This window comes from Armigeres subalbatus, chromosome 3, assembly GCF_024139115.2.
Source record: "Armigeres subalbatus isolate Guangzhou_Male chromosome 3, GZ_Asu_2, whole genome shotgun sequence".
Taxonomy (NCBI): Eukaryota; Metazoa; Arthropoda; class Insecta; order Diptera; family Culicidae; genus Armigeres; species Armigeres subalbatus.
The window spans coordinates 429849383-429861947 of NC_085141.1; the positions used below are offsets into that span (position 1 = coordinate 429849383).

Consider the following 12565-nt stretch of genomic DNA (forward strand, 5'->3'; position numbering starts at 1 on the left):
TAGTATATTGTAATTGAGTCAGAGATGAGATTTAATAACATAAATAATCATAATATATTCAAGTATTATAAACATTACGTAACAGAAATAGACTGGAGCGGGGCATACAATTTCCATGTTTAATCATGCTGAGCATGAGCATAATAACCGTACATTTCGTAGTTGCTACTCCGTGATTGAACAGAACAATCCTAATTACACAGGGAATATTATATGGCGTATGGGATTTGCTTTCCAACACTCTAAATAATCATACGTCATATTCACTTGAAAAATCAGGTAACTGATCTGTCTGACAAACGACGATTGTTGTAATTGTAATGTTACGTGACGTGAGTAATGTTCACCTGAAATTCACGTAACTTTTACTAAAAACCTTGGTAAATATGTTTGTATGTACTATAGATAGTAGAATCTATAGATAGTAGAATCTATAGATGAGCGAAAGCATGGCTGAGTCGGTTTTTTTGACCGTGCACATGGTTAGAAAAAAGTATCTAATATTAGGTACTTTTCACTCAAATCGGAGGTTCAGTGAGGGAACCCAAAATTAGGTAATTTTATCTTAAAGTTAAGTAAAATTCACTTAATATTAAGTAAAATATACTTAATTTTAAATAGAAACTAACCAAAAGTTAGGTAAATTTCACTCAACTTTTGTAAACACGAGATTACTCAACGTTGGGTTCCCACACTTTAATGCCCTTGTTGAGAGGTTTTGCTCAAGATTTTTTTATGTACAGGTTATCCGACTTCGTCAGTAGATGGGAATAACCAGCGCCGGGGGGAAACATACATTTTCAGTGCAAAACGTAAACAAACGAGCATAAATTCCATACAAAAATCCAAGATGGCTGAGTTGGGGATATTGACAAGTCGGATAACCTGTACATAAAAAAATCTTGGTTTTGCTCTTCATTTTATGACAACAAAGGGAAGAGGGAGGGAGATGCATATTCCACTATCTATAGTATGTACTCGTAAGCAATTTGAGCAGGGGTCTGCGAAGCGGCCATGTTTCTGATGCCAGCATCAAAATCATCGATTAATTTAATACGAAGGCGTAATCATAATCGTTGAAACCTGCCATTGAAAATGCATTTTGAATATCGTGATATTTCGGCGAAGTAGAGCCCTTGGTGCCGATTGAAATATGCAAATTTATTAAAGGCATCAATATTCTTGTTGAAATAGCACCTCGCATTCATACTTTCGCACAATTTCTCGAAAAATGATGAAAAATAATTACGTCTATTTGGAAAAAATCACTTCGGAATAGTGGTTTGTTTACAAAATAGAATTGTCAGTGGGAAACCCAATTTCAATAGAACAATGGGAAACTCAAAGATGTTGGCTATTGTCAAACGTAGTGGGTAGAATTGGGGTTGCCAGATACCTGAATTTGAGTGAGATTGTGTTAGTGTGATTGGAGCTCCGACATTTGCGCAAAACCAGCCCTGTAACAATCTTCACGTCAGATTACCTGAAAACAAATATGGTTCTCATCAGGGGACTGAAGAGTAGGCTAATACGCCTACCCACCATTTATTCAATATGGCGTACAATGTTTTTGTTTTAATTTCGTTTAATTCATGAAACAAAACTTTGGAAGTATCGACAAGCTATTTTTCGACATAAAGAAGCCGTACAAACACAAAAGGCTTGAAGTAACACAACTAATTGCAAGTTTTCGCCAGGAGAAGTTAATTTCCGATAATTAGCACTAACTGCGTACGAACCAATCACCCAAAATGAGCGCTGAATTCGGGTATACTACCCAGAAAATGGGTACCAAAAACAGAAGTACCAAAAACCAGAGACGTTGTTTATAGATAGAGACCCGCGCAGAGTGAAGCCGAAAGTACCAAACGAACCGGCAAACGCGGTACCAAACGAGCAAAGTAAACAAACATTACCGATGGGTGCTAAGGGTCTGTCTCAATTGGATAATTAAACTAAAATTAAACTTAAAAGTGACATTTCAATAATTATCAAATAACCCTGCTCGCAGAGCAAGATTACTTTTGACAGATATCGAATCATTTTCCATCGATATCCTATTGGAATTGCTGGGTAGCACCAGCCATTCTTATAGCGGGGTGATTTTTTAATTTTCGAACTGTCACTTTTAAGTTTAATTCTCCAAATGAGACAGACCCTAAATGCGAGATAAGTATTGTAATCAAAATTCTAGAAAATATGGAAAAGTTTTAAAAGTTATTTGAATTAGGCTGTTTTTGGAGTTCTTATACCAAGTTCATTACTGCATTTCTTCATATTTGTCGTTGCATTATATGGCAATGGTGCTGAACGAGGCAAGATATATGATTGGAGCTAACGAAATAACTGCTCATATTGAGAGTCACTTCAAGTTCTCACAAATTTTTAGGTTGCCAATCGCACAGGATATTTTTGTCTGCTGGCCGTGAAGCCAGAATTGCTTTTATTCTCTCCGCGTGTCTCTATATAATAACATCGTCTCTGCCAAAAACTATGTTGGGTAGAGTGCCACACTGCTAAAAAAGTTTACACACAAAAGACTTTGAAGTATGCTCTTTTGACTATAAAGTATTCAATTATGACTTCAAAGTACGCTCTTTCGTGGGAGAATGGGACTACACACAAAAAGGAATAAATATTATGCACAATTATGACTATCTTATATTCACACATGATTAAAATTTATGCATAAAAACAGGAAAAGTGTGTAAAACTTATTCTTTTTATGAATCAAATTTTACTCCTTTTGTGGGTAGTCCCATTCTCCCGGAAAAGAGTGTATTTCTGCCCAAAAGAGCATACTTTCAGCTGTGCGTGCATTGTACCGCGGATGACAGGCGTTTCACCCTCCTGGTTCTCATCCATCATACTTTTTATGTGAGATTGACTTGACACTCACGTAAGAATGATAGACACATAACCTAAACATAATTAGGCTTCGCAGAGGTTCCGATCCTGCATGTCCTCTCCTTGGAAAAAATATTATCGGAAGTCGGATAAAATTTATAAGATTCGTAGATAGAGGTGTGCACCGGTCCGAAAATTGGCGGCGGCGGCGTGAATCGGCGTGGAGTATTTTTACGATCATTTCTTGAAGATTTTTTCTGCATTTTTTCAGGAAGTTTTCAAGACTTCAACGGAAGATTCTTTTGAATTTCGACGGAAAAATCTGTTAAACTTCTCCCGAAAATTCTCTGAGCTTCTCCAAAATATTCATTTGAAAATTATTTTAATATAATATATATTTACTACTGTGAAGTTATGAGAATTATTTGGAAATTTCAAAGAAGTACTTAAGAATTTCTTCTTGTTTCAAGTTTCTAGGAAAATGTTCGGAAAATCCACGGAAAGATTATGTTGAGTATTATTCGAAATTTACCCATAAAATTATTCAAATTTTCCGCAGGAGATTGCCCAAAATCAGGACATCAACATAAAAATTGAGAAAAATATATTAAGCTCGTTTAGTGGAATGTATTAAACCGTCTAAGACGAATTAAGTACTGTCCATTTAATTCCACCAGTTAATTTTCGTTATCTTTGCAGATACGTATTTCGACCACAACTGTGTGGTCGTCTTCAGACTCGACTCAAGTCGAGTCAAGTACAAGACACTGAAGACGACCACACAGTTGTGGTCGAAATACGTATCTGCAAAGATAACGAAAATTAACTGGTGGAATTAAATGGACAGTACTTAATTCGTCTTAGACGGTATAAAAATTGAATTTCAACGGCAAATTTTTCGAAATTTTCATAGAAAATCCATTGGAATTTGCATGGATTTTTTTTTTAATTTTCCACGGTTTATTCAGAACTTTAAGAGATTAAAAAAAATACGGGAAACCATTCGGTAATTCAACAATAAAAATCAGTTTTTTGAAGGATTTTTTTTTGTATTTCTACAGGGAATTCTTTGATTCCATAAAAAAAATCTTAGGAAATTCACTGGGATTTTTTTTAAAAAGCGGAAGGGTCGTTTGTCCGAAAATCATTGGGCAAAAGCCGTTTGGCCGAATAATACGTTAAGTTGAAAATTGTCAAGCCGAATTGTATTTTACCGAAATGAAAGTTTGGGCAAAACGGTTATACAATGAAAAACAGTCAAAAATCGCATTTGGCCAAAGCGACATAAGGCCGAATTGGTAATTCGGCCGAAAAAGCATTTTTCTCTAACACGTCGTTTGGTTGAAATGAACGTTTGGCCGAATAGCCCAACAAACAACGACAAGCTACAAATAAGCATCTAAGTTGAATTATTGTTTATTTGTTATCTTCATAGCTGAATAAAATAGATGCTGAATAATTCGCTTGACAGATTTCATCTCAGCATTTGATCCAACTAATATTCGACTTGGCCTATTTATTTGTTTACCACCTTTATTTGAGGTCGAACTAACGTTTTAGTTTTATCACATTTCAGCATATTGGGGAAGTTTGTCAATGTGCTGAACTAATGATTTTCAAAATTCTCTGTTCGACTATGTTCGAAAAGGTGGTCGAATTGAGTTTGAATAGTAGATTAATAAGCAAGCATTAGACATCCTTCTTAACCGTTGTCCTTCTTAACCATTGGATTTCACCTTTACCGATCTATCGCACAGTGGAAGAAAACATTATAATAGTTTATGCTTTTTCCGTTCGAAAGAAAATCGCGATGGCTTGAATTGATGATATTTGGATAAGAAAATATTAATTTATTTTCAAGCCATTGTTGGATTCATTGTCAAGAATACTCAGGCTTCGTATATTCGTGGGGCAATACATAATTGTTTCGTGATGCATAATTGATTCCAAATCTATGAGCTGTTGGAGATTATAACGAACAAAATTGCTGGAGCAATGTTGAAAATTCATGCAGTTGTTGTTAAGTTGTGCGGAAACGAACACAAACAAATTCATAAAAAAATCGACCATATTGCATGTCTGTTACAGATTTCCTATGTACTAGTTGTTTTTTATATGTAAATAAATGTCGATATGTGTCGTTATTGACTCGCTGCATTTGTGGTATTGATGGCACAATCATATCGCAACCGGTTACTCAGAGATTCCGAGCAAGGTCGAACATAAATTAATAAACCCCATCATTGGAGACGAATTTTATTTTATCGTTTTGACATTATTTTCTTATATTTTTTCCCAGTGTTGAATGGTTATCACTGGCTAAACAATGGTTGAAATAAAAATCTTGTACAGTTATTAACAAACTGTAGTTTGACAGATTGACTAGTTGATTAAGAGTCCAATTATGATTCATATTCAGCCACACGATTATTTATGTTTTGCAACGAGTAAGACATAACTTACAAATCAAGGATGGCGCGGATGGCAACGTTACCGGCAGATGATCAAATGTTAGCAGTTCGAGACCCGAATTAGGAAAATTTTAAAATGATTATATGAAAATAGCAATTGCAATACGTTTAATGGAGATCTGGATGATGTTACTCTCAATGCGTTATTATTTTCGAAGAATTTACATGTAGCTGAATTAAGGCTAAGTAAAATGCTTATTAGAGGTTTAACGAATCAGGTAATAAAACTGTTTTTTAAAATGAGATGTTGTAGCTGTATAACTTCTCCAAAATTGTGTGAACAAAGCCTGAACATAAGTTGCGATAAGAAATAGTACAGACATAATTCAACCCAGTGCTGAACTGAATCATCACACTGATGTTAGTTAAACTAGTGAATGTTTGTTGGGAGGTTATAAAGCCGAAAATGTCGTTCGACCGTAATGGTGGTTTGACAGAAAGGGCCATTTGGTCGAAAATGACATTTGATTCAAGGGCCAAATGTTGATTACTGGACGGGTAATTTGGTCAAAAATATCCACTCGTTTGGCCAAATAACATTTTCGGCAAAATGGCCTCTCTGACAAACGACCATTGCGGCCAAACATCCTTTTGATAAAACGACTTTTGCGGCCAAACGGCCATTTCAGCTAAATTAAATTGACGATCAGATGGGTTTTGGCCTAATGGTTTGTTCGGCCAAATATCTTTCGTCCTTTTGTCTATCGGCCAAATGGCCCTACCTGTCGTTTGGCCGAAAGTCAAGAATAACAGGTAAGACCAAAAGTCATCTAGCCAAATTCCATTAGGCCGAATTAAACGTTTGTCTGAAACGGTATTAGGTGAAAATGGTTTGACCGAAAATAACATTTGGCGGGAAGTGACAAACAGCCGAAAGGCTCATTAGACAGAATTGGTAATTTAACTGAAAAGGTTATTTGCCCTAACAGCTTATTTAGCTGAAAATGTCATTCGGCCTAAATGGTCGTTTGACCAAAAGAGTCTTTTGATCGACTAGACACTTGCAGGGCTGTTACAAATTAGTCGAATTCCAATCCGCGAAATCCGCGACTGGCAAATTGAATTCCGCGACTGTAGAAACAAATCCGCGACAAACAAAAATATAGTTTTTTACTTCAAAACACGTTTTATAAATGCGAAATTTCAATATTTTTGCTTCTAATCTATTGGCATATTCGTCGGTAGAAAAGAAAATGAAAGAACATTCGCTAATTTATGTAATACCCAAAACTGCATAGTTAACGGTTCAACCATATCACGAGCCACAGAAAAGTGCAGTGTGTAGTGTTGAACTATGCCTGAAAGAAATTAATTTTTTATTGTTTCCGGGAAACCCTCCATTCTAATCGATGTTGTATAGATACATTTAGTTATAAGTTGGTTGGGCAGATGGCAGTCTGTTGTCATAGGTAAATACCAGTCAGATCAAGGGATATATTTGAATTATATTTTTTAGTACGCTAGTTTTTTTTTCTAATATCTACCATCGTTTTACAAGGGCATATGGACGCACCAATAATCCGTCCGACTATTTATTGATCAGTCATTGGATTTTGCACTTCCATCAATCCGCCAGTTAGAAAATAAGACAATTTCTTCAAAAGCAAGCGACACAGCTCTGCAGAGGCCCGAACAAAGCTTGACAAATCTGATTTAAAAGCACTCAGGCGAAATGATACCAGAGGCGGACAGGAACGGTTCTAAGACCTACGAATTTTTAAAAACTTGGATAATGTTCACGATTTGAAAAATGATGTAATTACCACTACGTATGAAATAATGGATGGGGATTGCTAATTTTATATAACACGGCAGACTCGACACGTTGTTCATTTGCCAGAAGAGCATCAAGCAAAGATAACATGCACTAGAGGTACCAAAAGAGACCGTAGGTAGGCTTCATAGTAGGTCGCGTACAGGATGGTGTTTTCCAATTGAAGTAGACCTGAGGGTACTAAACTTCAGTGACTTCATAAACTTCAGCGCTTTTTAGCTGTTGGCCCAGGATTAACTGAGTACGTAAGAGTTAATGAATCTATATCGGAGTGAAGCTTAGTAAGCGGAAATAGTTAGATTCTGCCCCCACATGTGCAAACTAGTTCGTAAGTGAGTAGTCTCCCAAACGAAGGAGGGACTTGCCAGGATCTAGCGATTAGCCATCTATAGTGAGCATTACAACGCCGTATGTGCTATCCATCGTAGGAGTCTTTTGGAGTCTCAAGGCTCAAGTTCAGTCAGGCAGTTTGTTCCAACTAAGTAATCACGAATAAACTCTCAATGGATATAAGAACAGCGATGAATTTTGAAGCACAGGTAATGGAACAAAAACACATTGAACTGAAAAAAAACTAGCCTACACAAAGTTATTGGAATACATAATAAAACAAAGGACGAATATCGAATGGTTTGAATGTTGCCTGCAATAGTGGGAGTCATTAAGCATGGTACAAAACTTGATGCAACTGATGGTCGAGCAATGAAAAAAAACTATCTATCGTTCCACCGACGATATTCGGATTTCTGAATATCGCCGCTACCATTGACATGCGATCTGATCCTTTCTCAACAAAAAGAGAGGTCGAACAATCCACAAGGACTTTCTGTTTGACAGCTGATATTGCCGAGGATGACCAAAGCGTGGCATTCCCAACCTAGACCTCAATCCTTCAGCAGCAAGAGACACTCTAGGATGCAGATGAATCAGGTTCCCACCAACCTAGGATAAGGAGTCATGCAAAGCGGCGGAACCCCAGGATTCTAGTCCTCAGGGAGAAGCTGGAACCGCGGGAATCCTATCATGCCATTTTTTGTCCATTTTATTAGTGTTTTTGTGTTTTTTCTCTACCAAATTTTATCCTTACAATAACTTTAATGTGACAATTTTAATTCAAAATAACTGGCGAAGCCCTTGGTTGGCTCACAAGGCGGCCCTTCTGGTCCGGCCTTCCTCTTAATTTAAATTGCTATTATATGTACCCTGCTATTGGCGGGACCCAAGGTTGGCTTGCGAAAGGAATCCTTCTGATTCCTTTCCTCATTGGCATTGAACCGAATATTATAAATCAAAAACACAAAGCTTCGACAGCTTCGATCAGCTATCAGTTCCGTCCCGTCAGTTGCATGTGTGAGTATTAATGCGTTTGATCCAACTTTATCGTCGACCCTCTATGCAGCGCAAGTAATCATAATTGTAATTCCGAAATTAGTGGCACAAAAGTTCTAGGCAATAAAATAAATAATTCTCGGCATTTCAGTAATCTATAAATGCAATTCGACAGACTTTCTATTAGTCCACTTAAACCAACATCCATACGACTATTCAAAGGTTATTCGAATACCATGTGTTTGGATCTTTGACGGATTGCTTATTCTGGAAACGCCCAAATAATCGACATGTTGAATTTATCCTAAAATTAAATTGGGAAAATCGCGATTTTCGCGAGAGTGTAGTTATAAATCCGCGATTTTCGCGACAATGTTTGAAGGAACCGCGATTTTCGCGACTGGAAGGGTAAATCCGCGACAAATCCGCGAAATTCGCGAAAAACGCGAAAATCGCGAAATCCGCGACTGTTGTAACAGCCCTGCACTTGGCCGAAAATGCCGTTTGGTAGAAATGGTCGTTTGGCAAAAAGATTCATTTGGCCCGAAAATGCCCCTTCTGCAAAACAAATAATTTGAGAAAAACAGCATTTTCTACCAAATTACCTATTCAGCTAAACGACTATTTTAGCAAAATGATCAATTCAACCGAACGACACTTGTCAAATGTACAAATTGCCAAATAGCAATAGGGAGCTTAGCCCATCCTAGAAAAAATAATTAGCCCTTTAGGATTTGAAATGTTAGTTAGCAGTGATATAAATTTTCAACATATAGCGTAATGAATTACTGAAAAAGTTTGAAGACAAAAGAGTTATCTCCCATATTCAGCCTATCATGTAATGAAATGAGTGGAAGGCAAATGAGCTTTTCTTTCATTTCTGAGAAAGACTCCTGTGTGGCAGTGGAATTACACCTGTTGTTAATTATGAAAAGGCAATATCTAATTGATTTCAAAACATCAAAGTATGCTTGATATGAACAACTGAGGGTTACAAAATATCAATCAAAGCCAACGTGATACTTTGCCAGCAGTCAAAGACATGTGGTCAACCATCACAGAGTGGAGTGACAGTTTTCCATCAGACTTCCGCTTGCATGATAATTACCACAGATCCCATCAGCATCTGAGTAGAATTCTTATTGGAATCTCTAAACAATTCCTTTCAGAATAATCGAAATATTCCAACCGGAATTCACACTGGATCCTTTCGGTATCGTTGAGGAATCGTTCCAATCCAGAATTCACACTGGATCCTTTCGGTATCGTTGAGGAATACCCTTGGGAATCTGTGGGGGATACCCTTCATAATCCATGGAGCATTTGTTTCAGAATCTCTCGTTAATTTGCTTTGGAATTCCTCTGAAGTCGTTCGAAGATTTGTTTCGAAATCGTTCGGAGATTCGCTTCGGTATTCCTTGACGAATTGTTTCAGAAAACTTCGACGATTTTCTTAAGAATCCCTTGAATATTTATTTCGAAGTCTCTCGACGTTTTGCCTCGGAATCCCTCTGGGATCGGAATCCCTCTGACGATTTGCTTAGGAATCTCTCGATGAATTGCTTCGGAATACATCGACGGTTGGCTTCGAAATTCATAGAAGATTAATTTCGGGCTCGCTCGTCGATTTACTTTGGAATAATTCCATGAATTGCTTTGGAATCATTCGACGATTTGCTTCGTAATTATTCAACGATTGGCCTAAATATACCTGAATGATTCATTTTGGAATCGCTGGAGAATTCTTTACGAAATCTCTGGAGGATTGATACGGAGTCCCTCGACAATTTGCTTCGGTATCCTTCGACGATTTGCTTTCACATCCCTGGAACATTGCCTACCAAATCCCTGAACATTCACGTTGGAATTCCTGGAAGATACGTGATGAACTTATTGTACACATAAAAAATCACGATAATAAAGATTAAAACAAAAAAAAAAATTCCTGGAAGATTTCTGACGGAATCTCTGGAACATTCCCGTTGGAACTCCAGGAATATTCTCTTCGGAATTCCTGGGGGATTCCATTCGGAATCTCTAAAAGATTCTCATTGGAATCCCTGAAACATTTCCGTCAGATTCACTGGAACATTCCCGTTCAAATTCTTGGAATATTCCAGGAAGTCGAAATTCGTCGGAAAAAATTCTCATTGGAATCCCTGGAACATTCCTGTCGGAATCCCTGGTGATTTACCTTAAGAATTTTTGGATATGCTTCGATATGCTTGGAACATTCCCGTTGGAATCCCTGGAAAAATGTTAGGGTTAGGCGGGGCAAGATGGGTCACGGGGTAAGATGGGTCAGGGCCGTTTTTGAGCATCGTGTACATTTTAATGTGGAGATTATAACTTTGTAGGAGGAATAATTTGGTGCTACTTTATTATCACTCGATTTGATGATAAAATTTTATTATGGTAGAGTATAACAAGGTAAAATATTTTTCAGCATTGTTTCTTATGTGAAACACACTTTCTATAAAACGTGTAATCTCGTCGAGCAATGTGAAATTTAAATTTTTTAGTGACATAATGAACGTATTATAAGTAATGTAGATGATGATATACTAACTGCGTTGAAATAAATAAATTTTATCGAAAATTAGTCATTCTAACGTGAACTTACAAATGGGGCAAGATGGGTCAGCACATACTGAAGGGCATAGTTCGTATTCAAAACATATTTTCCATTGCTGGTTTAATCATTTTAAGGTTACTTTTGACATAATGATGTTAATTTGTTTATTGAAAATGTCTATTTTTTGTTTTTAAGAAAGCTATACTTAGACGGCTTGTTTTCATAAGAATCTTCAGACATTTTTAAATGTAGAACCATTTCTTCATCCAAGGCTTAAACATTATTTTTTATTCAAAATAATCATTGGCAATAAAGCTATCTATCTGTGTGTAATTCAATATTGGGAATAAAAACAATATGAATTGCAGTATTTAAAGGTGACCCATTTTGCCCCGCTGTTTCACCCATCTTACCCCGCCATATTTTGATTGACAGAAAAATAGATTTCTACTTTAATGACTCGAAATAGAACAAAAAGTGGAGTTTTTGTTATTTCATACCCCTGGCTTACAGATTATGAGCTATTTTTATAGATCCATGTTGAAAAGTTGAAATAAAATGTTTCTGTGTTGAGATATTCAGGGTTCGCCTTAGGCGACCCATCTTGCCCCATCATACCCTACATTTTTTTTTCATTTGAGATGGATAGAATATTTATGAATTCTACAAACATTTTCACTGCCTACCGGTGGGAATCTGACGGCGATCCGTCACATATGACGCATAGCCATACGCCATCAATTTGAGTCGTTGTAGCAATCATTCATTGGCTAGTAAACAAACATACTTCGATACTATGGACCACAGCAGAAAGCACATGCTTGAGAAAAAAGAATATGGATGAGTGTGATTGATCCGCAATTGCCTTGGGTGATTAGATCGTCTTTATAACATTACCACTAATGTAGCTTAATAAGGTGGTAAAATGTTCGAGAAGTTTTGAAAAGAAGCTCAAACTAGAGAAATATCTATGGGCATCGGGGCTAGTTACGCCAATTCGGAAAAATCTTCAAAAATTCCAATAAATTATCAAAACTTCCACGGAACATCCTGCAGACTTCTTTATTTTTGAATCGGCGTGGAAAATTATTGTCCACCGGCGTGACAAATTTGAAACAGCGGCGCGCCGATGCAAAAATACCGGCGGCGGCGGCGTGCCAAAAACTGTCGGCGGCGGCGCACACCTCTATTCGTAGAAAGTGATATGGAAAATGATGAAACTACATGAAGCCTAAAAACAACAGTTTTCGGTACACGCAGATTCTATTATATATAGAGTTACGCAAAGAGTGAAGCCAAATCTACCTATTGAACTGTCAAACCGTCTACCTATCGAGCAAAGTAAACAAATGCTTGTTGGTAAGGCGGAAGTATTGTTTTCGCCTAATGATTATAATGGCGAATTAAAACGCATGAATTGAAATTATTAAATTTGTTCTAGAAACAGCTTCAAAAAACTTCAATACACCCCCCAATAAAGTAGCAACAAGAAACTCACGTGTTTGCACTCTGTGGGTGACTTGGTTATCGAATAAAAAAGCTTTAGCATTGAACACTCCCGTGAAGTCA

General features: G+C 37.0%; 1 protein-coding gene across 3 annotated transcripts in view; it reads right to left on the bottom strand.

Moving 5' to 3' along the window:
- Window positions 1–12565, bottom strand: part of LOC134227543 (tudor domain-containing protein 7) — a 123063-nt gene that overhangs the window by 18707 nt on the left and 91791 nt on the right. The window lies entirely within an intron of this gene.